The following is a 23,415-nucleotide window of genomic DNA, read 5'->3' as shown; positions in this document are numbered from 1 at the left end:
AAGTCAAACAAAACTCAAGTGTTTTGCGTTTCCTTTGCAGTCTGAGATGCTGACCTACAATTTGTAGAACAAGGGAGCTGATATTTGTTCCAAATTAATTATATTTAGTGTTCAAAGTAAAATAATTGTGTTTATTGTAATTCTGATCAATAGATAGATGGCAGATCAGGACAATATGCGGTCGCTGAAGCTTCCCATGGCATGGAAGTAAATGATACCACCTGCTAAATAACATCCAATTAAACCTATATTACAAGCGGGTTTTTTTCCAGGCTATTGGCAACCCTAGCAACAGACTTGAAAGGCAAAAGCTGTTGCCATGGAAAATTTAGAATTGTACTCCATGTCAGCATGTATGAACAACCTCACAAAATATAACCTCACTGGCATCCATTAAGAATGACCCAGAATTTTAGACAGTTGAGCCAAGAGGAGCACTTTGGTATTATGCAGCCCTTGGCTTTTACAGCAGCATACAAATAATCTTTGAATGTATTTCCTGCTTTTTCTTTCATTCCTGGCAAACCTCCCTTCCTCGTCAAAGACATGAATCACATCAGTATAATTACAGCTTTGAGTTTATGCCACCTGCAACAGCCTTCTGCACTCATTAGTGCCCACCATAGAGATACCTGCTTTTATCAGATCAGTTGTGGTTTTCTGTGCTGTGTGTTTTTGGGGGGTTATGTCTCAGCTGCTGTTTGTCTCAAACAGGTTTGCAAATTAAGAAACAAATCATGGTTCTGCCACAGGGTAGAAGGATTAACAGCGATCACTAGAGAAGCTAAGAAACCTGTGGAGACATTTTGGTATAGTTATTATAGCTTTAATCCCTTTTGCTGAGCTTATTTCATGGCATGATTATATAAAGGCAGAGGTATCTATTGAGGATGGATTTGGTCAAAAAGGTGTACCAGTCATTGGAATGTATTTTACCTAACTTCAAGCAGCTAAACTGGCTGGCATTTTGTTTCTGAGTCCATGTCAGGTGCTGGTTATGACCTTTAAAGTCCTTTTTAGCCTGGGACCCACATATCTAAAGGATCAGTGCCTCCCATGTACCTAAATGTGCATGTCCTCAAGATACCACTCCAATTATGCACCAGCTTTGCCAAGGAGGTGCACCTTTCCCCCCTCACTGTTGATCATCAGGAGGCAGCTGGAGACAGTTTTATTTAAGACTGCATTTGACCAATTTCATTTTTATTTATCTACAGTTCTAACTGGAGTTTTTAAATCTAAATTGACACCTTTTATGTTTTTAAAATTGTTATTTTAAAATAATCTTTATATTGTAAGCTGCCTCGAGTTCTGCAAGGGAGGTAAAAAGGTTTCAAATCAATTAATAAATACTGGCCGTTCCCCCACTTAAGGTAGTAACAAGTACCGACTGCAGACATATTTGGTGGGGAGGGAAGGAATGTGATCTGGAGATATGAATGCCACCAAAATCTCAAAGCATAACCTTCTAATGCTGATGATTTGTTGTCCCTTAAAGTTATTCTTTAATCCATCCATGTTTTTAACTAGGATTGTGATGTTTTTCATTGGGATTTGTAAACTGCCTGTTGTTGGTAGTAATGAAGGTATCATTCTCCCATTTGGGAGGTCCCATCATCCTTCCTCTACAAATTTTACTTAAGGTATTCTACTTGGTTATCACAGATGACAGGTAACAGGTAACACCAGCCAACCAAAGCTACCTTCAGATGTTTATTCAGATGTTTACCCAGTGAATATAGATGAAAGTAGGTCAGTGACTACTGGTCCTGCCCCCAGTATTCATGAATTGAACCAAGTATGTGCTCCAAGTTCCTATGTACATTCAGTGAAATTGCATTGATGTGTGGGGTGCCTAAATGTCCACCCATAATTGAGAACCATCCTAGGGTAGTGGTTAAGAGTGGTGGATTCTAATTTGGAGAACCAGGTTTGATTCCCAACTCCTACACATGAGTGGCAGATTCTGATCTCGTGAACTGGGTTTGTTTTCCCCACTCATGCACATGAAACCTGCTAGGTGATCTTGAGCTACTCACAGTTCTCTTCAAACTCTCTCAACCTCACCAAGGTGTCTGTTGTGGGGAGGGGAACAGAAGGTAATTGTAAGCCACTTTGAGACTCTTTAAAGGTAGAGAAAAGGGAGTATAAAATGAACGTTTCTTCTTCTGGTCTCTGCCACATCTTAGGTGGGCTTCAAATGCAGTACCTCCATAGCTAAGCTGTGAGCAGTGAAGAAGGGAGGGGGAACTGCGCCCAGGGCATGAGCTGCCTGCGTGCCCCCTCCCACCCATGCTCTGCCATGCCCCACTCCTGAAACGTCCTGAAACGCCTCCTGGCCCCACCCCCTAAACGCCCCCACCCCGACACGTGATGGCAATGGCAGCACCTGGGACAAGCCACCACAGATATCCCCATTGCCGCTACGCGTGTGGCTGTGAGATCTGGGTGGCAACGACAAGCACAACCACCCCTGTCACCTCTTGTCATTTTAACTTCCCTCCAGGAAACATTCCAGGTACCTTCTTGGGTGGTGAAATGACTCCATCTTACAATCAGAACTAGGGCTGCCAGCACCAGCTAGGGAAATTCCTGGAGATCTAAGGGAAGTACTTTGGGAAATTGCTCAATAGGGATGTGACAGCTTACAGTCAACTCTCCAAAGCCACAATGTCCTTCAGAGGAATTGGTCCCTCAGTCATCTGGAGATCAGCTGACGCCATCCTTAGCGTTAGACTGCGCTGACAGATTTCAATGCTACGTTGTTCTGATTTATACCTCACATCATATGAACTTGCTTCAATACTTGGAACCTATTTGAATAAATGTCACTAGAAAGTGGGGGGCGGGGGCGGGAAAGAGGACCGAAGTCATTGCCATCTATGGAAAATGGCTATCAGTCATTATCCAGTTCAATTAATTTGCTTGACCTGGATGCCAAGGCTAGTCCAGTGTCACCAGACCGTCGAAGCTATGCAGGGTAGACCTCAGTTATTATTTGGAAGGGAGACCACCAACCAATTCCAGGGTCGCTATGCACAAGCAAGCAATGGCAAACCATCTCTGAACAACCCTTGCCTTGAAAATCCTATGGGGTCACTGTAAGTCGGCTGTGACTTCACATCACTTTACACATACACACAATTACCTAATTTATTAAGCATGCACACCATAAATTGAGTTGTATCAATATTCCAAGTCATATAATAAACAAAAAGTCATATCCACCAGACACCTGCTGGCCTATCTGTGAGTCTATAGAGTCTGCTGAGACAATAGTGAATTGAGGAAGTGTCATTAAGGAATATGATGCTCAGTGTGGCAAAAACAGCCTTGGTTTATATATAAAAGATGCTTATCATGAACACTTTCGCATATATTTATGAATTAACAGTAAATTTTGGAGAGTAAAAACTGAATTTTGAGAATATTTTAGAATTGTTGACTAGAAACAGCTAGAGAAATTGATGTAATTTGATTTAAAATCTATATTTATATCAGTGTGATTTTCCTTAGCTGGCTGAAAAAATGTTTCTGTTCTTCAAACACATAATACCTGATGGTATCTGATGGTAAACCTTAAGGGTACATGAGAGAGAGCTTTTTCCATGGTAGCCCCATGATTATGGAATGACTTCCCCAAGGAGATGCTCCTGATCCCCTAATTTTCAGAAGGCAGCTGAAGATAGTGTTAAGGTGGAAATTATGATTTTGTGCTGTCTTGTCAGATCCAACCTGATCGTGTCAGATCAGGCTAACACAATCTTGTCAGATCTCAGAAATTAAACAGGGTTGGCCCTTATTAGTACTTGGATGGGAAACCACCAAGGAACTCCAGGGTCACCACCCAGAGGCAGGCAAAGGCAAACCACTGCAGAAGTCCCTTGCCTTGAAAACCCCATGAGACATTGCCATGGCAGAGTCCATATGGGCCAAAAACAGCGGTGTGAAAACAGTGTGAAAACGGTGTAAAATGGTTTAAAACAGTGTAAAAGGGTTTACACCATTTTCATGTCATTTTCACACTGCTGTTTTTGGCCCATGTGGAATCAGCCCATAAGTCAGCTGCAATTTGATGGCACTTTCCACTACTAAATTGTGGCTTTAATTTGTAGGTTATATGTATTTTGTGTATTTTGCATGTTTTGTTTTGTTTATATTGTAAGCTGCTTTGAGTTCTTGAAGGTAAAAAGGCAGCTAATAAATATTTAAAATAACGAAAAACATCACAATCGCATTGAACAGATTCTGGGAGTCCCCTCAAAGACTGGTTCAAATGTAGGAGATGATTGTAGCAGTGCACTATTCACAGTGCTACCTGACTGGTTTGTTATTTACTATTCAGTCATTACCAAGGTGGGAGGTCACATTCCATTTCAGACATAACAGAAAGCACAAGGCATTTCACCAGGGGTTAATATGCTGTAGGATCTGCTCTCCCCTAAATATGTTCTAGAAACTTACACAGGCAAGCTCCTTGGCAAGGAAATTCCTCCTTTTAGGAAATGGTGTGGTACAAAACATGACCAGCAATGGCATTTCAATTAAAGACAGGCCAAGTGTGAGGATTTCTGCCGAATTCCCTCAAATGTCTCCTCTGCCTCTTCAAAATTGCAACAGCAGCTTCTGAGCTTCTAAATGTCAGTATCTTTTTGGCTCGGCACATGCTACTTGGCAACAGGGAGGGGGAGGAAGCTCTGTAACCTTGGCAACGGGCTGAGTGATACCAAGAATCCATCCCCTGCCCAGGATGCTGGAGGAGCATTGATAAAAACCCAACAGTGCGGGTGTGAAGGGATGGTTGCTTGCTGCTGCACTCCTGGAAGAGGGGCTCTCAAGCGTCCCTGTAGTTTCTGTTCCTGAAAGGGAGGGCTTCCGTTCTCAAAGTGAGCTTCTCTGATGACGCGCTGATGCTCAACTGCTAGCTGCAGTGTCACTGCAATGGCTGAAGGGCGGCTGTTGGAGTCTCGCAATGAGCTCATTCTCCCAGGAGGGAGGAGAGCATCCAGTGCATCACCCGGCAACTGCAACCTGTCCGTGAAATTCCTCTCTAGCTCTTGCCTCAGTCAGGCTGGCCTGATCCTTCACTTTGAGAGTGTATGCATGGTGAGCAGATTTTTTTTTAACCGTATAGTTGGTTCCGACCTCCTCTTTTTCCTCTCCCTTCTCCTCTAACTGCTTCCCTGGACTTGCTTGATGAATCATGGTCTCCCCTCTGGTCCACCCTGTTTGGAGGATAGAAAAATGTCATCTCAAACAGCAAGGATGGAATGAACTTTTTGAATTATTCTTGGGGGGGTTTTCCCCTCCAAAAAAAGATATGGTAGCTTTTTGCAGCGTGAATGGCAAAATGCACCAAAAACATGCCCCTTTTTAAAATCTGTCTGCTAGAAACAGCCTACAGGTTTTAGGATGAAGTACTCTGCAATACACCGAATGGTACTTTCATCAGGTAAAGCAGACAAGCAATGTGTCCATCATGATGGAGCATGCCTGTAAGGTTAGTTCTATGCATACTTGCGCTTTTTTTCTCTATTGAAACCGCATCGGTGTCTTTGCACATTCAGTTATATAACAGCCTGCTTGTGCATTTTGAGTAATCCGTTGCACAGTCTCTGTTTTGCATGCTGCGTCTGGCACACTTTGTAGGAAGAAGCTGCTGTTGGTTAATCAAATATAGATGTTATTCCTGAGGATGATACAGTTTATAAAGAGGCGGGCCTTGCTAATTTCAGTGGATTGTATTCTGTTGCACAGAGAGGTACACCCATCTCGTTTCAGATACTTCCGAAAGGATTGTGTGGAGCTGAACTGCTAGCTACCCAGACAGGTCCAGACTGTAGTTTTGTATGTTTAGCATCCTCTTTATCATCAGGTCTTGCAAGTGACAGTGAACTCTGTTAGCTGTGGACGAGCTATGGGTCAGTCTGACCCTTCTTAAATTGGATGACATGAGAACTTTCTGGAATTGAATCTTAAATTAAAAGGGAATTTGTCATTTCAGAAACATCTATTCCCTTGTTGCATGTAAATGTCATTTGACCCATTAAGCTGCATATAAAGGTAAAGGTGAAGGTAAGCTTCACTTGATGCAGACAGTTTTAAATTCAGTTTAAGATGGTGTTTGATTACAAAGCTGTTCAATGCCTAATGATTGAGATATTTTGACTTTTGGTCTCTGAGTACAATAGGCAAGATGGGCTGTTGTATACCAGCAGTTCACTAAAAGTTCTGAGCTCTTAACACTCTGGGCTGCTGTGGTCATTGCCCTGTATGGCAAAATTTGAACATTGCTGTCTTGACAATACCATGCTTTGATTTAAACAGGGCGTTGTTACAGGAGCTTTCTTATGTGGAAGAGGGAGATTTGGAAAGGGGATCTGTCACTTTAAAGTGTATAGTTTTATAACAGCTCTAATAGATAACAAAAGGCAACACTTCAAGCAGTTCCTTGTTGTTATTATTGTCATATATGGAAAGTTAGAAGAGTGATCCAGAAGATGGAGCAACTTCAGCCTTCATAGTCTAATTTCAGAAGTCATGTTGGTCCAAAGTACTCCCTCACTTTAGCTGTTTGATACAACAAACAACTGAAAAGGGTCAGGGGATTCCGTTGATTAAAAAGTGAGTCACTGAACATTAATTTTGCACAAACCAGACATGCAGAATGTGCTACAAAATTTACTTCAGTGGGTGATTATATATGCATGTTTCTAAAAAAATGATTTATGCTAGTATTTCAGCACTTCTCTTTAATGCATCTATTTCTAAACACTAGTAAAAGCTTCAGCACTTTATCTCACTTGATTTAAAGCTAACGTCTAAGTAACTCTGAGGCAATTACATACTGAAGGGAACTCTCAAACTATTTTCAAAGCTCTGTCTTGTGAGGAAAGGACATTTGCTTCCAGTACAGACCAAAAGAACCAACAAAAATGAATAAACTTGTGATACTAATGAGGATGTTAGTAAGGCCCCAAATCCTTCTTATCCACTTTGACATACCTATATTCCACAGTTAGATTAAATATATAGAGTGCTGACATGAAATCAATGGATATTTACGTTTTATTTTGTTGATCCAAATGATCTCTTTTTAACGTGGTGCTTATAATCTCTGATGGTTGTTTTTTTCTTATAAGGAAGTACAACATGTGTGCTCCTCACCAATGGCTGAATGAGTGCATAATCCTTAGCAGACTGCATTACATTACAGCCAATGCAACATAAACTATGTATTATTACAGAAGCATTTAGAGAATATTTCTGTACAGATTATTGCAACAGAACAGTCCAATTTATCCAAAGTAACCTAAAGTGTACACCAAGTAATTTCCCCAATAAGAAGAAAGCTCTGTCATCTACTGAAATACCTAAATGCCAATGTTTGTCTTGTTTGTGCTCTTTCATTTAAAAAAAAAACATCTTGTGGAATCAACTTAGAAAATAAATGTACACATTTGACATCATCTGCAACAAGCCCAAAATAGTTCCAGTTTCACAAAGTTGAATCCTTGCCTACACAAATTCAGATATGCATATTTATACCTATAGCTGGAACTTATTTAATCACATGACTTGTGTGGAATCTTAGGGCTGTTGTCTTAACCTTTCAGAGTGTAGTCTGTAATATCCATCTGTTTGTTACCCTGGACCCTCCAGATATAAAGATCTGAGTGATGGGCAGAGGGGTTTTTTTGTCTTTTCTGTACTTGTGTTTTCAAATTTCAAATGTCAGATTACCGTCTTGCATTCTTATAGGGCTACCTTCTATTTCCTTCCCCCACCTGGCATATATATATATTTACAGAGAGAGGGCATTAAATCAGGATGTAAGGTGGTACAGTTTTAGGTTTATTGACATAGCCATCTTGTGATGTGTATATAATTTTAGTATATTATGTTATTTAGTATTAGAATGTTTATGTTTTAAGTTGTAAACCACCCTGAGCCTGACTTTGCCTGGGATGGGAGGGATAGAGATATAATAAATAATAATAAAATAGTAAGAGCTAACATTTAAGTTAGCCTCTATACAATTGTCAATAGGGATGCCAGCCTCCAGGTGGGACATGGGGATCTCTCAGAATTAAACTTCATCTTCAGATTACAAAAATCAGTTCCCCTGAAGAAAATGGATGTTTTGGAGAGTAGATGCCATGGTATTGTACCCCACTGAGGTCCTCATCCTCTCCAGGCTCCATCCCAGATGTTCAGGGGTTCCCCAATCTAGAACTGATGACACCCCCACCACTAACTCCTGCTGGAGGCCAGGGGAACTGACAACCCTACTTGTCAGACTTTATGTTCTCTCATTCTACTCCAAACTTATAAGTTTTATGTTCCGTTTTTCATAAACTAGACACTTCCTCTGTAAGCAAATGTGATGTCCCAAGAAATGTCTAACTTCTATTCATTTATTTATTAAAATAATTACATCACAGAGCCCCTTCACATTCAAGAGGGAACAGCAGTTATTTCTTATCCTTTCCTCCACATTGTCTAAAAAAATCATTGTCTTTGTTCTATTTACTGGTTTCAGAAAGAAAGAGACTGGGAGCTCTTTGGAGGGAAGACTGGATAAAAGTGTAGTAGAAAAGACTTTTAGAACAAACATGGAATAATTCACATGTACGGGCTTCTGTGCAATACTGCCACAAAACTAAATATTAATGCTAAGTTGCTAAATAGTCCAATGTAATAAACTTTATATTTTGGTTCTTGTAAAAGTGGACAGTTTATAGCCTGTTTATTTTTACCACTCATAAAATAGTTTCAATCTTTTAAAAAAACTCAATCGAGAGCTTTTTACATAAGCTTTTTCAGTTTTGCCACTGATTAATATGCAAAGAACATCACACTTGTTCATTAGCACTGAATTTTATGAGTAACTGAAAGCATATTAAAATGGCATTTTTATGATTCTTTAAGGTTTATTGATTGTTATACCGTACTCTTTGCATCCAATGGTTCATATAAACCATTGCTTTAAAATTCATTTCTCTCCCAGGATGTTTCAAACTTGACAACAAACTTTAATACCAATAGTTGCTCCAACTATTCCTAATTACCAGGGACAGCCTTTATTTTCTTCCTACTGGGCTGGTAAATTACTGTTCATATTTTTGTCTTTGAGGAATTCTCTCTCTCTCTCTCTCTCTCTTTCTCTGTGTGTGTGTGTGTGTGTGTGTGTGTGTGTGTGTGTGTGTGTGTGTGTGTGTGTGAAAACTAGAGTTGTCATTATTCATGTTTTTACCATCTCTGGCACATCTCTAGATTTTAAATTTCTGAGTGGGCTAGGAGATTATTCAAGTAAATTCATGCAAATTAACATGAAGGCAGCATGGAATGCACAGTCTGTCATTTCCCACGTTGCCAAGCTAGAGCAATTTGCACCAAAAAGGTTAGCCGTCACAAGACTGGATATCTTATAACAACTTAGAAATACTTTACTACTATATACAAGGCAAATCTCCAAAATTTCAGCGCAGTGTACAGTTGTGTGGGACTTATTATTCTGTCTCCACTGACACCTAAGTAGTTTCAGTACAGTATACAAAAAGCTGGGACCTGTGTCTCAGAAGAAGAAGAAGGAGAAGAGTTGGATTTATATCCCCCCTTTCTCTCCTGTAAGGAGACTCAAAGGGGCTTACAAACTCTTTCCCCTTTCCCGCTCACAACAAACACCCTGTGAGGTAGGTGAGCTCTGTAGAGCTATGACTAGCTCAAGGTCACCCAGCTGGCGTGTGTGGGAGTGTACAGGTTTATCTGAAGTCCCCAAATAAGCCTCCACAGCTCAGGCAGCAGAGCAGGGAATCAAACCCAGTTCCTCCAGATTAGAGTACACCTGCTCTTAACCACTATGCCACTGCTGTCTCAGTCTCCACCGACAATAAAGAAGTATCAATATAGTATACAAACTGTGAAATTTGTCTTTCAGTCTCCACAAAGACACTTTATCATATCAACACTATGCACAACTGTTTACACCCAGCACGGAAGTTTTATGGTGTGCTGTTCTCAAGTTTGAAATAAGTAATATTCAGATAGTGAGCTCCCAGGTATTGCTAACCTCACTGTGTCTTTGCTGGCTTAAAATGTTATTAGACCTCCCAGAGCTTTCACCGGTGCAAGCATTTGTATATAGTATTGATGTGATGAAGTGTCTTTGTGGAGATTGAAAGACAAGTCCCATGCTATGTCGATACTACTTTAATGCCACTGGAGAATGAGACACAAGTCCCACTTTTTTGCATACTGTACTGATACTATTTTAATATCATAGTGGAGGCTGAAGAATAAGTCCCACACAACTGTACACTGTGCTGAAACTTTGGAGATTTGCCTTGTATATAGCAGCAAAGTATTTCTGAGTTTTTATAAGATACCCAGTCTTGTGACTTCCAACCTTTTTAGTGCAAATTGCTCTAGTTCAGTCACACTAACACACACCCCGGGACTGCAACATGGTGATTTTCCATGTTGCAGCAATTATCATTTTGAGACTGTAGACTTATTATGGCACAGTTACCATGACAGCTAAACTGACTGGCCCCTATGTAGATGACTAAAGCAGTACAATGGGGCTATGCAAATATAACATAAGTACCTACTTGAGGAAGTCCCTGGATATGTAGAAAAATACTACTAAGTTTCCAAAAATGATCTGATACATATTTTTGAATGATCTGGTGTTGCAATATCCCTAAAAGTGGACAACTGGCACGTACTTTCACCCCAGTTGCCTCTTCCTTGAAAACCATCTTTCACCTCCAAGTCAGCAAGTAGAGACAACTAAATTCAGCCAAAGGAGAGTAGTGACTTCTAATATAGGATGTAACACTAACTATAGAAATAGAAATGGAACTCACAATTATTCAGATGATGTGTTGATTCCTAGGTAGCAGTGGATCTTTCCTGAATTCCCCTTTGCCAAGCCTATAAAAACCAGAAAGGAAATGTCAAGAATTAGAGAACCCAAGCAAAGTCAATTGTTACATTTAACAAATTTCTGGCCCACTCCACACGGGCCAGTGAAGCGACTGCACACCAGGACAAATGACCCTGGTGCAGCCTTGGATTCATTGGCAAGCTTCTGTGCAGGCGGCCCTGGAGCTGCTATGGCTCATGGAGGCGCCTCCTCATGGAGACATGTCTTTAAAAAAACTTAACTTCTCTTCCCTGTGCAGCTCCACAGGGATGAGGGGACCCTCCTCCCCCCCATGGCCATGGCAATGGCTCAGGGGTCGAGGGCAGGAAGCGAATCCCCTCATCCCTGCAGAGCTGCGCAGGGAAGAGAAGGTAAGTTTAAAAAAGAATGTGCCTAAAAGCGGTGCCTCCCACCTTGTGCCATCTGCTTGGCACCGGGTGCACAACAGTGGTTTTTTTTAAAAAAAAACCTCATTAGTTTAGCAAGTTTCAAAAACACTGGTTGGGTGGGGGGAAGGAAGGTGCTGCTTTGTTTTGTAGGCGGCAGCCGTGCAAAGTTCTCCCCCCAAGCGGTGTTTTTACCGGGCCCACACCAGTGTTGTTGGCCCATGTGGAGTGGGCCTCAGACTTACACTGCACAAAATAATCGCCATCTAGGGCAATCCATGTTGCACAGCTTCTCCTCATAACAGTGGAAGATATGGTGGTTTGAACCCACTGCAGTGAATGAGGCTTACTCAGCAGCACTGTTTAACATTAATAGGCCATTATCCAAGATGCAGTTATATCTGCTTAAAGCCCATTTATTTCATGTAGGAGTTATGAGCATATGAATGCACTGGTTGGCAGCCATTATGACTCATAAGTCTAAGTTTTCTGTACCTGCAAATGCAACATGAGCAGGAAAGTGAGCTGCAGTTTTCCTGCACCTGCGTTTTTCATTTCTGAGATAGCTCTTTTGACAGGTTCCCTTCCTGTAAGAATTACTCCGGATCACACAGTCCAGAAAGACACATAATGAGGCATAGCTTTGGGACTGCATTTCCCAGAGTGCAATGAGGAGTCAGAGGATGGGGGACTGAAAAATCCAGTGCCCACCCTCAGCTGCCAAGTGCTATTGTGTAGGAAGAGACTGGGGGAATTACAACACCCAGAGTGGAACGGGGGCCCAGGGGTAGCAGAAGTGTTCTGGGACTAGAATGATAGTCCAAAGGTGGAGTGACAGTCCCTGAGAGTAGCAGATATGTTCTGGGCCTGCAATGACAGCCACCAGAGTGGAATGACAATCCCCACAATGGTTTTGAACCTGAAATGAACCTGAAATTCTTCCCCCCCGCCCAGGGCAGATTAATGGCCCCAGGGAGTAGCAGAAGTGCCCTGGGATTGGAATGACAATTCTCAGAATGAAATAATTGCTCCTGAGATTGAAATTTTCATTCTGCTCTTAAGATTTGTGATTAAAGGTGAAGAGCCCAGATTTCAATCACTGTGGCTGTCATTCCATCCATTACAGTGCCACCACACTTTCTCCTGGAAGAAATGGGGTCACAGTTCTGGTTACACTACATCACAGGATGCCAATAAATGCAGGTTAAGGATAGTATAAAACCTGTTTGGGGGAGGAACTTTGCACAGATCCCTCCCCTAACGCAAGTCTGCCCTGTGTCGCCCCCCCCCCCCCATGGATTATTCAAGAATCACACTTTTAAAAAGTCCTGGTTGCAGCGGCTTGCGAGTGAATGGCTGGGGAGGGAGGCTGCCCATTCCTTTAAAAACACATTTCCAAACTGCAACCCGCTTTACATGGTCCGTGCAGAAGGGGCCTTTGACTCCTCCCCAGCCCAATCTTTCAGATGGCTGATGGTTGGTGACTCTTATGTTCAGTGCTTATGTGTTTGGCTTATTAGCAAAGCCATTTCAGAACAGGAAAGCAGAATGGGCTGGGGGAGGTTTGAATCTTCCCATGTGTTGCAGTCCCAGGCTAAATTGGATCCTACTGCACTCACTTTTAAAAAGAGTTTCTGTATCTGAGCAGTGTCACTTTGGACTATGTGGAAGTACTTCACATAATTTAATGTTCTTTCACACTAGAACTTCCCTTCATGAAAGCTACTATCATAAAGTTGGCCTAGAACTCTTCTACTTGGCATGCTAGTTTTCTACGTGAAGGGCCTTTTTGAGGACATAAAGGAATTTATTTAAGTCCCCACCTACACTCTAAAGTGTTACAGTCTATATACTGGGTTAGCATCTCGTATGCTTATTTACTTTGTTTGGGCTTCATTAAATATTTTGGTTTGCTGCATTTTTCTCAGGGCACCTGGAGGAAAAAATCAAAATGCAAACCAAACAGATCCACAAGGCACAGGAAGCAGCTTGTATCAAGCACCCCTGCCCCACCCTTGCACAAGCACACACTGCATACATATGAACAAATTGTCTCAATAAGTTTTAAGTATGCAGCAGACATTGATAGCAGCTCCCTTTGCATAAAAGGAAGACACTTATAGACTAATCATTTTCTTGACAAAGAACAAAGAAAAATGACAGTGGGTTGTTACTCAGTATAACAATTCTTATACCATTTGGAATCTCATTTGTGTTACAGAAGCATTCCTATGCCATTTGGAATCACATTTGCATTACAGCAACATTCAGACATCACAACAATCTCCACTTAAGACAAGGTGCACACCAACCCAACTTGTTGCCATAGCCACATGTGTTTCCCTCCTCTCTTTTCATGCAGAATATGATTGTGGATTCTGAGTCTGAAACAAACTTCTGCTTCTTATGAAATAATAATTCAGGTGCCTGAGTAAAGCTGAGCTTGCTTACTCCATGTAAACTCAGACTCTAAACCGATTTAATCTAGTTACAGAATCCTGGTCTGTACTGAGTTTTTTTTTTTAAATTATTTGATTTACACAAGTGCCTACATTTGCATATCAAAGACAACTTGAATTCGTTTAAACCAGGAAACCTTAAAAACTCATTTAAACACTATAAATATGGTTAAGCTGTTTGCCCTCTACGTTGGGACTGACATGACTTCTTTTAGTCAACTACACCAAACCTTTGTACCTTCTAAAACTTGGCTACTGAAGCTGTTTATTTCCTTGGGATTATAAGGAAAGGAATATTCATGGAAATTTACAGTGAATTTTGATTAATCAATTTTTTAAAAAGATTTGGAGAACTGAGATTTGGCCAGGTGGGGAATTAAGCATCACTTCAATGCAGGATCCAATATGTGCTTTAACAGACACATAAAACTTCCCCTTTACTATAATGGCAGCTCTGTATGAATAGTGCTTTGAGAACATAGAGCTGTACCTTCCATTGAAAGTGACTGGGAAAACTGCTATCAATGTGTCCTTGTGTTCATCAGAGCTACCTTACCTTGCAACAGGTTCCTGGCATAGGACAGGTTTATTTTCAGTATGGCATATTAAAATACTTTATCTTTATCTTTCTTTTCTTTTCCTTTTTTCTTCTTTCCCCACCTTTTTGCATACATTGTTTCTATTATAAAAGAGCTCAGGCTCTTTGGTTTTCCCTTCCTCCACTTTATCCTCATGACAATTCTTTCAAACTGGTCCAAGATATACTGAGCTAAGTAATGTTACAGCTTTCCATTACAGAACTATCAGTGAGGATTTAAACCAAGACTGGGTCTCTACAATCCTAGTTTACTATTCTCAACATGGTGCCAAATTGGCTCTCCATAGAGCACACATCCATGAAAATCATTCTCCTTATAATCCAGTGGTTCTCAACCTTCCTAATGCCACAACCCTTTAATACAGTTCCTCTTGTTGTGGTGACCCCCAACCCTAACATTTATCCATTTTACAGATGGAGAACACTGATGCAGAGAGTCTTAGGCGACCCCTGTGAAAGGGTCGTTTGACCCCCAATGGGATCCTGACCCCCAGGTTGAGAACCACTGTTATAATCAGTTATCTGATAGAGCTTTCAGTTAAGGAAATACATTTATTGACCTTAAAGCTGATTGGGCATTCTGTTATTTCTTTCTCTGATGACATCTATGTAAGATCAGTAATGGTAATGATTTAGTTCAGTTAGCTGATGAGAATTCGAAGGACTTAGCAAAATGAATATAGATATCATTTTGAGTCATGTCCTTATGGAAATGTTTGCAGGGATATGTTGCCCACACTGGCTCTATCTATGAAGGGCAAACTGTGGAGTCTATTACCCAACAGAATGGAATCCTAACATCTTATGTAATTCGAACAGCTTGGATAGAGGAGCAACTTGAACAGAGGAGCGTGGGGAGATAACGCGGCCTTGTCCTTCTTGTGGTCTACCCTCACCAGTAGTTCCTCCTCTCTTTCCAGAAGTCAAAGCACAGGCTTCCATTTTCCAAAGCCTTGCCAATTCTTCTAGCTCTCATTTGCATTTCAATAACAAATGAGCTGAGAGAAAATGAGAGTGCTTGAGAGAGAGAGAGAAAGGCAGAAAGATCCCAATAAAATTTAAAAGGAAAAACCCCATTAAATATTAGAGTGCTTATCAAATACTCGGGCACTTTGGGCACTTCAGAACATGGCTGTTTAGTTACAAATGCAAACTTGCTCGAGAATTGTGAAATGAAGTATGATGGCTGCCAGCCAAGCCCTCCAGCCAAGAGGCTGCCCCGCTTTTTAGCATCTCTCTCTCTGTGTAATTCCTTCCCTTGGGAATGTGACTGTTAGCTTCAGTCTGTGCATTACCAGTTTTAAAGACTGTTCCTATTTCTGCACTATTTGATTGTGTCTCCTTATGGGTGACACATTGTCATGTTCACTCAGGTCTATCCTTCCTAGTACAGATCAACTGCTCACAGTCTACGTGCTGCCATCAAGTGACAAGCCAATGTAGTCATCACATAGGCACTTTTTATGAGCAGTTATTTTCCTTGATGGATTATTTTTTGAAGAAAAAGAAGAGTTTGGATTTATAACCCACTTTTCTTAACCATAAAGAGTGTCAAAGTGACTTACAAATTCCTTCCCTTCAACTCCCCATAGCAGACACCTTGTGAGGTAGGTGGAGCTGAGAGAGTTCTGAGAGAACTGTGACTAGCCAAAGGTCACCCAGCAGGCTTCATGTGGAAGAGTGGGGGATCAAACCCAGTTCTCCAGTCCATTGCTCTAAACCACTTCACCACGCTGCCTCCCTTTGGTATTGTTTATCCTAATTGCAGCCTTTGTATATTTCTTGTACATTTCTGGGGATACTCTACTATCTTAAGCAGAATAAGTTGAATTGCTCAGGAACTTATGGTTAGTAGACAAAGAGACTCAAAACTTCAACTGCATTAACACTTGCATTCAAATATTACTGATTCAAAGTTATTGAAGTGCAGTTAGAGGAAATCTGAAATCAAGATGATTTTCTCAGCTTTCCCATTAAGTACAGGTTAGTGTAACTCTGTGAATGAGTCTCAGAACTCTTGTCCAGTGAAAAGAGGTGGATCTGGAAGTTAACCAGCTGGCCTTGGTCTCAAACCACGAGATCCCAATGAGAAGTTCAGATCTCCTTCTAACTTAACTATGTAAAGTATAATGCTGCTGTCCCATTTTGCCACCATTCCTTTCACTGATGTGCTACTTTTTATGTTAAAAAAATAGGCCACTCTCTTTCCCAACTAGGTTTCCATGGGAAAAAAGCAGACATGAAAAAAGACATGAGTATATGTGTCTCTAACAGTCAGATTCCCAGTTCACCTTGGAAAGTGGTTGGGTGACACACTCTCACTACCTCACATGGCTGTTGTGAGAATAAAATGGAGAACAGGAAAACACAACACAAGCCTTTATTGGCATACAGAACAGGAAAATAATATATCTTGGGGTCCCAACTGAGGTGAAAGACTTCCTCCCCAACCTCCATAACTCACTTTACTGTATTGATTGAAGCACTTTTCTCCCAGACCAGTTGCAAGTGGAAAAACTCAACAGGACAGGGAAGAACATGTACCTGGTCAAATGAGCATGGAATGGGTACTTCGACTGTGGTTGGAGGGGGCTATTAGGTGCCAAGCCAGTTACCATGATAAAGCCAGTTTGGGTTATTTAGAAGCAGAGTTTATTTTATCTTACAGCCGGAATCACTGGGGTGTTGTGTGGTTTCTGGACTGTATGACCATGTTCTAGTAGCATTTTCTCCTGACGTATTGCCTGCATCTGTGGCTGGCATCTTCAGAGGATCCTCTGAAACGTCAGGAGAAAATGCTACTAGAACATGGCCATACAGCCCAGAAACCACACAACACCCCAGACTTTATTTTCATTGTATTGATCACAGAGGAATTATAGCTTGTTCATGTGTCTTTACTTTCATTATACTTTATATAGTTGGGTTCTGATCTGAACTTTTCATTGGAATCTAGTTTGAGACCAAGAAGTGAAATTGGTATCTACTAGAGAGTTGGGTAGCACATTGTTATGGTAGCATCTCATTTATGGAATTCCCTCCTTCCATGCCCATTTTCCATTTTATGTGTTCTAGATCAACTAGATCAAACTAGATCAAAGGCACTTTATTAACCTAGGTTTAGGGCAATATTTAAGTTATGCTGTGATGTTCCCAGGCTGTAGCTCATTTTGCTGTTGTTACTACTGTTGGTTGATCAATTTTATTGTCTTATAAGCATTTGTTTATTTGGATTCTGTTACAGTTGATTGCATTGTTTTGTATGTTTAGAATGGTTTGTAAGCTGCTTCACTCTGCATGAGTTGATAGGTAGTATCTATATATATAAAAATGGAACCATTCATTTGTTGATTTGAGAATAACCCCGCACCTGCTGGCCCAAACGCTCTGAAAATTTCACAAACACTTACTCATTCCCCCGACTGTGTTCTTACGTACCTCCCGCTGTCAGACAACACACCTGAGCCAGGTAAAACTTCTTTTCCTGGTGCACCAGGCCATGAAGCTGCCTGTGTGTAACTGTCACCCTTAGAATGTTCGTGCCCTTAGAACCGTGGTGGCGAACCTTTGGCACTCCAGATGTTATGGACTACAATTCCCATCAGCCCCTGCCAGCATGGCCAATTGGCCGTGCTGGCAGGGGCTGATGGGAATTATAGTCTATAACATCTGGAGTGCAAAAGGTTCTCCACCACTGCCTTAGAATGTTCGCTCAGATGGCCAGATATGAGCAGTGAAAACAGTACATAGGCAATAACTCCAGTGGATGTGAAACACATACACACGTTGTCGTGTGAGACATCAGGTGGGGTTCCCCCCCTCACACGCAGGTACCTTTCACTCTCTGTGCCTCACCCACTGCTACCACACAACACACCTACTCTCATACCCATTCAGCGGAGGGAGGGGGAAGGGGGAGTCATGCAAGGGAAGAGAAGTTAGGGAGGGGAGAGAGTGAGGGGTGGCATGCAAGGGAGGGGAGGCAGGGGACCCAGCAACTTGATATGACTCACCCAGCCTAGCAGAGGGAGATGAAAGGGAGGGAGGGGGAGGGGTGGCATGCAAGGGAAGCAAGGGTGGGAGAGGGAAGGGACAGAGGGGGAGGCATACAAGGGAACAGAAGTTAGGGAGGGGAGAGAGTGAGGGGTGGCATGCAAGGGAGGGGAGGGAGGGAGGGGCACAGCATCTGGATATGACCCACCCACTCTAGCAAAGGGAAAGGGGAGGGAGGTAGGGGGATGGGTGCCATGCAAGGGAAGAGAAGTGAGGGAGGATCCAGTCACACACATCAATGACATCGCACAGTATCAGCCTGCATGTTTCCATAAGCACGTACTGCTGGCCTCTGCAACTGATTTGCTGCTACTGTTCCTTTCCCATTTCACCTCAATAAGCCACAGCAACGCGTGGCAAGGCCCCGCTAGTTTTAAATAAATACATCTTTAGGAGTTTCATTGATACACTGGGCTGTGGGTGGAACATCTTTTATAATGTATCAACATTTAGCACCCTATAGTCACTTCTCTCTTTCAACAACTGGGAATAGTCCTTGTCAACTGTATGGTTACTCTTTTAATTGGATATGTTACTCTTTTAATTGGATATTGTTTCAAACAGGCCTCTCCTTGTAACATCTCCCACCCACCCACCCACTCACCCACACAAACACACACACACCACTTCTTTTGGTTGTCAACTGTTGTGTTCAGTTCCACAGAAAGATGATAATATGGTTGTATATACCTCCGCCACAGAACAAACAATGCTGGACCTTCTTCATTGTAGAATGTTCTGCCTGGATCCTAGTGCCTACCTAACCCTGCTCCCCCCCTATCTGTTTGCAAGTTGTTCAATGAAGTATAAATGCTCTTGTATCAAAGCACCATGTTCAATAATGCACAAAATAATGATTTGGACAAAAGAAGAGCATAACAATGAATGATAATTGTCATATTCGTCATTCAGGACTATATTGTAATGTGGAAGCATACAATTTTCTCAGTCACTGCACCTCAACTGACTGTACTATCATCTTTCTATAGAACAGAACATATGAGTATAAATATATCTACATAATGATTGAACACTTCATGGATCCTACGAAGTGGGGTTAACACTCTGAAAAGCTTATGCTCCAGCAAATGTTAAGTCTTTAAGGTGCCACTGGCTTCCTGTTTGATTTTGCTGAATGCAGAGTAACCTAGATAACTATGTGGAATTATCAGGATGATAAGTGAATCTGAGGTACAATCTAGAACTAGTTAAGCACACTGAGCCCCACTGAAATTGGTGATTTCTACACAGGACAAATGAAACGTCTTGCAGACGTTTTAAAAAGAACAGTTTTGTCTTTTTTTTTGTCTGCATAGTGTTACCAGGGAAAATGGTTCTTTTTTCTGCCCCTCCCCCCACTAGCTCTCACCTCCATTTTTGCCGATTGACTGCCGATTCGGTGTGTGTGTCGTTTTTTCTTTTCTTTTTCTTTTGAAGGAGGTGTGGCATTCCTGTGGCCATTGTTTAGGCTGGTTTTAAATAGTTGATTTCAAGAAGAAGAAGAGTTTGGATTTATATCCCCCCTTTCTCTCCTGTAGGAGACTCAAAGGAGCTTACAATCTCCTTTGCCCTTCCCCCCTCACAACAAACACCCTGTGAGGTGGGAGGGGGGCTGAGAGAGCTCCGAAAAGCTGTGACTAGCCCAAGGTCACCCAGCTGGCATGTGTGGGAGTGCACAGGCTAATGTGAATTCCCCAGATAAACCTCCACAGCTCAGGCGGCAGAGCGGAGAATCACACCTGGTTTCTCCAGATTAGATACACGAGCTCTTAACCTCCTATGCCACTGCTGCTCCTTAAGAAGGAAGTATTTGAACCGAAACAGGAACTTGTTTTATACTGAATTAGACCACTGGCCCATCAAGGTCAGTACTGTATACTCAGACTAGCGATCTCCAAGGCCAAAGAATGATGAGACAAGCAGCCATCAGGCCTGGGCACTCCTACTTGTTTCAGCTATGCAAAAAAGAAAGTAACTTTCCACCCAGACTCCTCGCTCCCCCTGCCAGCTGCAGACAGTCTCCTCAGATGCCAGGTTCCCGCCTGACAGCTACTTGCTTCAGTACAGCCAGGAGCTGAAAATGGGGTTGGGGGGAAAGCTACATACTGTCCCTCCTAGCTTAAAGGCTTCAGGGTAAGAACAGTTGTGCAAAAAGGATGCACATACCATGTCCAAGTGTGCCATGCCAATCCTCCTGGTGGCTGGTCTGCTTAAACCTAGCCCTTTGCAGGTAAGAAGGGCTATTCCCCAGGTTGTGTCATCACCAGCCCTTATTGTTGTGTGTGTGTATGTGGGGGGGGGAGGATTCTAGTTATATAGAGGGGGGAAGTTTCTTATCCACTTCTTGCACCAGAGACTTCCACATCTTGAGATGCTCAGTGCGCCTTACATCCCTGCAAAGTTGGTTTTAACCAGATCAGTTAGGGAAAATATCTGCCCTGCATTAGGATGTAGGGGGAAAGCAGAGCCAACCCCAGCCCCGTTTTCTTTCCCTCTGACCTTATGCCGCAGCTTCCTAGCTACAACATTTAATAGAGATTTTGCTCTGCTATTTTTACTGCTCCACTTTTAAAAGGTTGCTGCCTGCCACATGTCTGATGGAAGGGGCAGGCTGGAATCTGAAAACAAAATTTATAATGTTATTACATTATTAGATCTTGTGCCCAAGAGATATTTAGCAGTGAAAGTGTTTCTCAGTCCAGGTCTCCTTGATGAAATTGTTATGCTGCTCAGGTTAAACTCATATACATGCTGATAATATACAGAACCAAACTGTTGCTATTCAGCTCAGACCTTCTATAAAAAAATACAAAGACAGTATAATTTAAGCCACAACAGAACATAGGAATAGAGCACTTCCTCATATGTGGTCCATGTTTCCTAGCAACAGCAGCCATTTTGATGGAGAAGGCTTTAAATATTCAGTAATTTTATTTTTCTTTTCATTGCAGTGGCAAAATGATCTCTCTGTATTTTCTTTTAAAACCTATTGTTCCAACTCTTGGAAACTCAAAGGAAAAACTGTGTGTGAGAGAGAGAGAGAGAGAGAGAGAGAGAGAGAGAGAGAGAGAGGCAATTATTTAATGGCACTGGGGAAAAATAAATATTCTGAATACAGTCAAGACACTAACATTCCAAAGTAAAAACCATGTCAATGAATATACCTTATATTGGTTTTGAAAATAATACCACCTGAACCATGCCATGGAATAAATCACTTCAGAGAAAATGAACAGCTTTGTCTTAATATGTGGGGGGAAATGGTTCTGATTACCCACTTTGCCACAATCTTCTAGGGTGGGTGGGCCAGGTCCAGATGCCGGGGGCCCTCCCCCTCTGACCCTCCCTTGCATGCCACCCCTCACTCACTCCCCTCCCCTCACTCCCCTTCCCTTGCATGGAACCCCTCCCCCTCCCTTCCCTCCACTTGGGTGGGTGGGCCATGTCCAGATGCCAGGCTCCCTCCTCCTCCCCCTCCCTCGCATGCCATCCCTCCCTCTCTCCCAATTCCTCCCTCCCTCCCCTTCCATTGCATGGTACCCCTTACTGTCAGGAAGTTCTTCGTAATGTTTTGGTGGAATTTTTTCCCCTGTGCCTTGAATCCATTACTCTTCGTCCTAGTTTCTGGAGATGATATTGTGGCAAAGTGGGTAACCAGAAAGTTAAATGCCACTTAAGCACATAGTTTTCAACAGGCTTGTGTGACTAGCTCTGTGTTGGATTATGACTTATGACTGTATGGTTTAAACAGCACTATTGAGAAGCCATGTTGCTTTGACCTCAAAATAACCTGGATTTATTGTTTTTAAGCATATGCTTTTTAAAATAGAAGTCTGAAAATAAGTGAGGGCTGCTTCTCACTGTTTCAATCTTACATTCTAATACCAAAGCTGGCCAGATCTTTGAATACTTAAATCTGCTGACTGGAGCTGTGAACAAACATGATCATTCTTTCTGTAAATCTGAAAAGACCCCCAGGTTTGCATAAAAATGTGAAATCAAAAAAAAAAACCTCATTGGGGAGTTTTAAAAAAATTAAAATGATAAAAAGATTGCATGTAGCTTTGAGCAACAGCTTCCCTCAGTGGTCATTGCTAGGCAACCACAGATTCCATGCTTGGTCCTGCTAGGGAAGGGAGCGGAACCCTTTTGGATCTTAGGGGCTAGGCCTGGCTGGGGTTGCCAGGTCGAAGTATGGAATTTCCTTGTGATTTTATGGTGGTTTCTGAAGAGGTCAAGGGCTGGCAAAAGGGATTTTCCAGAATATACAGTTTTCCCTTCCACATCACAACTTTCCACATAACAGTTTTGGCTTATCGTGGGTTGGCACCGAACCCGCCCCCCTCCCACAACTCTAGAATCTCCCAAAGCAGTACCTAGTACCACAAGAGGGGCTGCCAATGAAAAGTCCCCCTAATCCACTGCTATTAAGGGGCCACTGCCACCAATGCTGCCACCCGCCACCCCCAGAGCAGACCCAGAGAAGCTGAATAGCCACTGCAGCACACAGGCTGCCAGAAAAATCTGCAGCCCTACCACTCACTTCCACTCAGAGGCAGATGCCTTGTCAAAAAAATTTAAGCAGTTTTCCAGATTGCAGGGGGCGCCATGCCCGGGTCTGTAACTACGGTGGGGCTGGCAGGGGCATGGCCTCCCCTCAAATATGCTCTTCCCCAGGAGGCCCAGCAATTGACTGCTTGCAGAGACTGTGGGACTGCCAGGCAAGCCAGGAAGTCTTTGTGAGTGCAGAAAAGATGTCTGTGTCCTGTGGCTGGCCATCGGCTCTTTGATAAGTCCATGGCTTGTAATGGGATTCTTCCTGGACAAGCTGCATTCACATCAAACAGCAAGATGGGGGAGGGGTTCTGCTCTACCACATTATCAATTCCTTAAGTGTGGGTTTGTTTCTGTTAAAATGTTCCTTTTTACAAGATCTGCTTCTGTTGCAAATTTATTCTGTAGGGTAGAGTAATTTATGTCTACTATTTA

At 42.3% G+C, this 23,415-nt stretch overlaps 1 protein-coding gene across 1 annotated transcript in view; it reads left to right on the top strand.

The window, feature by feature from the left end:
• The first annotated feature begins 4,900 nt into the window (after nucleotides 1-4,900).
• Nucleotides 4,901-23,415, top strand: part of JAKMIP3 (Janus kinase and microtubule interacting protein 3) — a 124,523-nt gene continuing 106,008 nt past the window's right edge. Inside the window, exon 1 of the mRNA XM_048506879.1 lies at nucleotides 4,901-5,106. The gene's annotated coding sequence lies outside the window, so the exon portion shown is untranslated. The remainder of the gene's footprint in view (nucleotides 5,107-23,415) is intronic.

This window comes from Sphaerodactylus townsendi, linkage group LG08 (assembly GCF_021028975.2).
Source record: "Sphaerodactylus townsendi isolate TG3544 linkage group LG08, MPM_Stown_v2.3, whole genome shotgun sequence".
NCBI classification, from domain to species: domain Eukaryota; kingdom Metazoa; phylum Chordata; class Lepidosauria; order Squamata; family Sphaerodactylidae; genus Sphaerodactylus; species Sphaerodactylus townsendi.
Note: the sequence above shows the minus strand (reverse complement) of the source record. Positions and strands in the feature narration are given on the sequence as shown.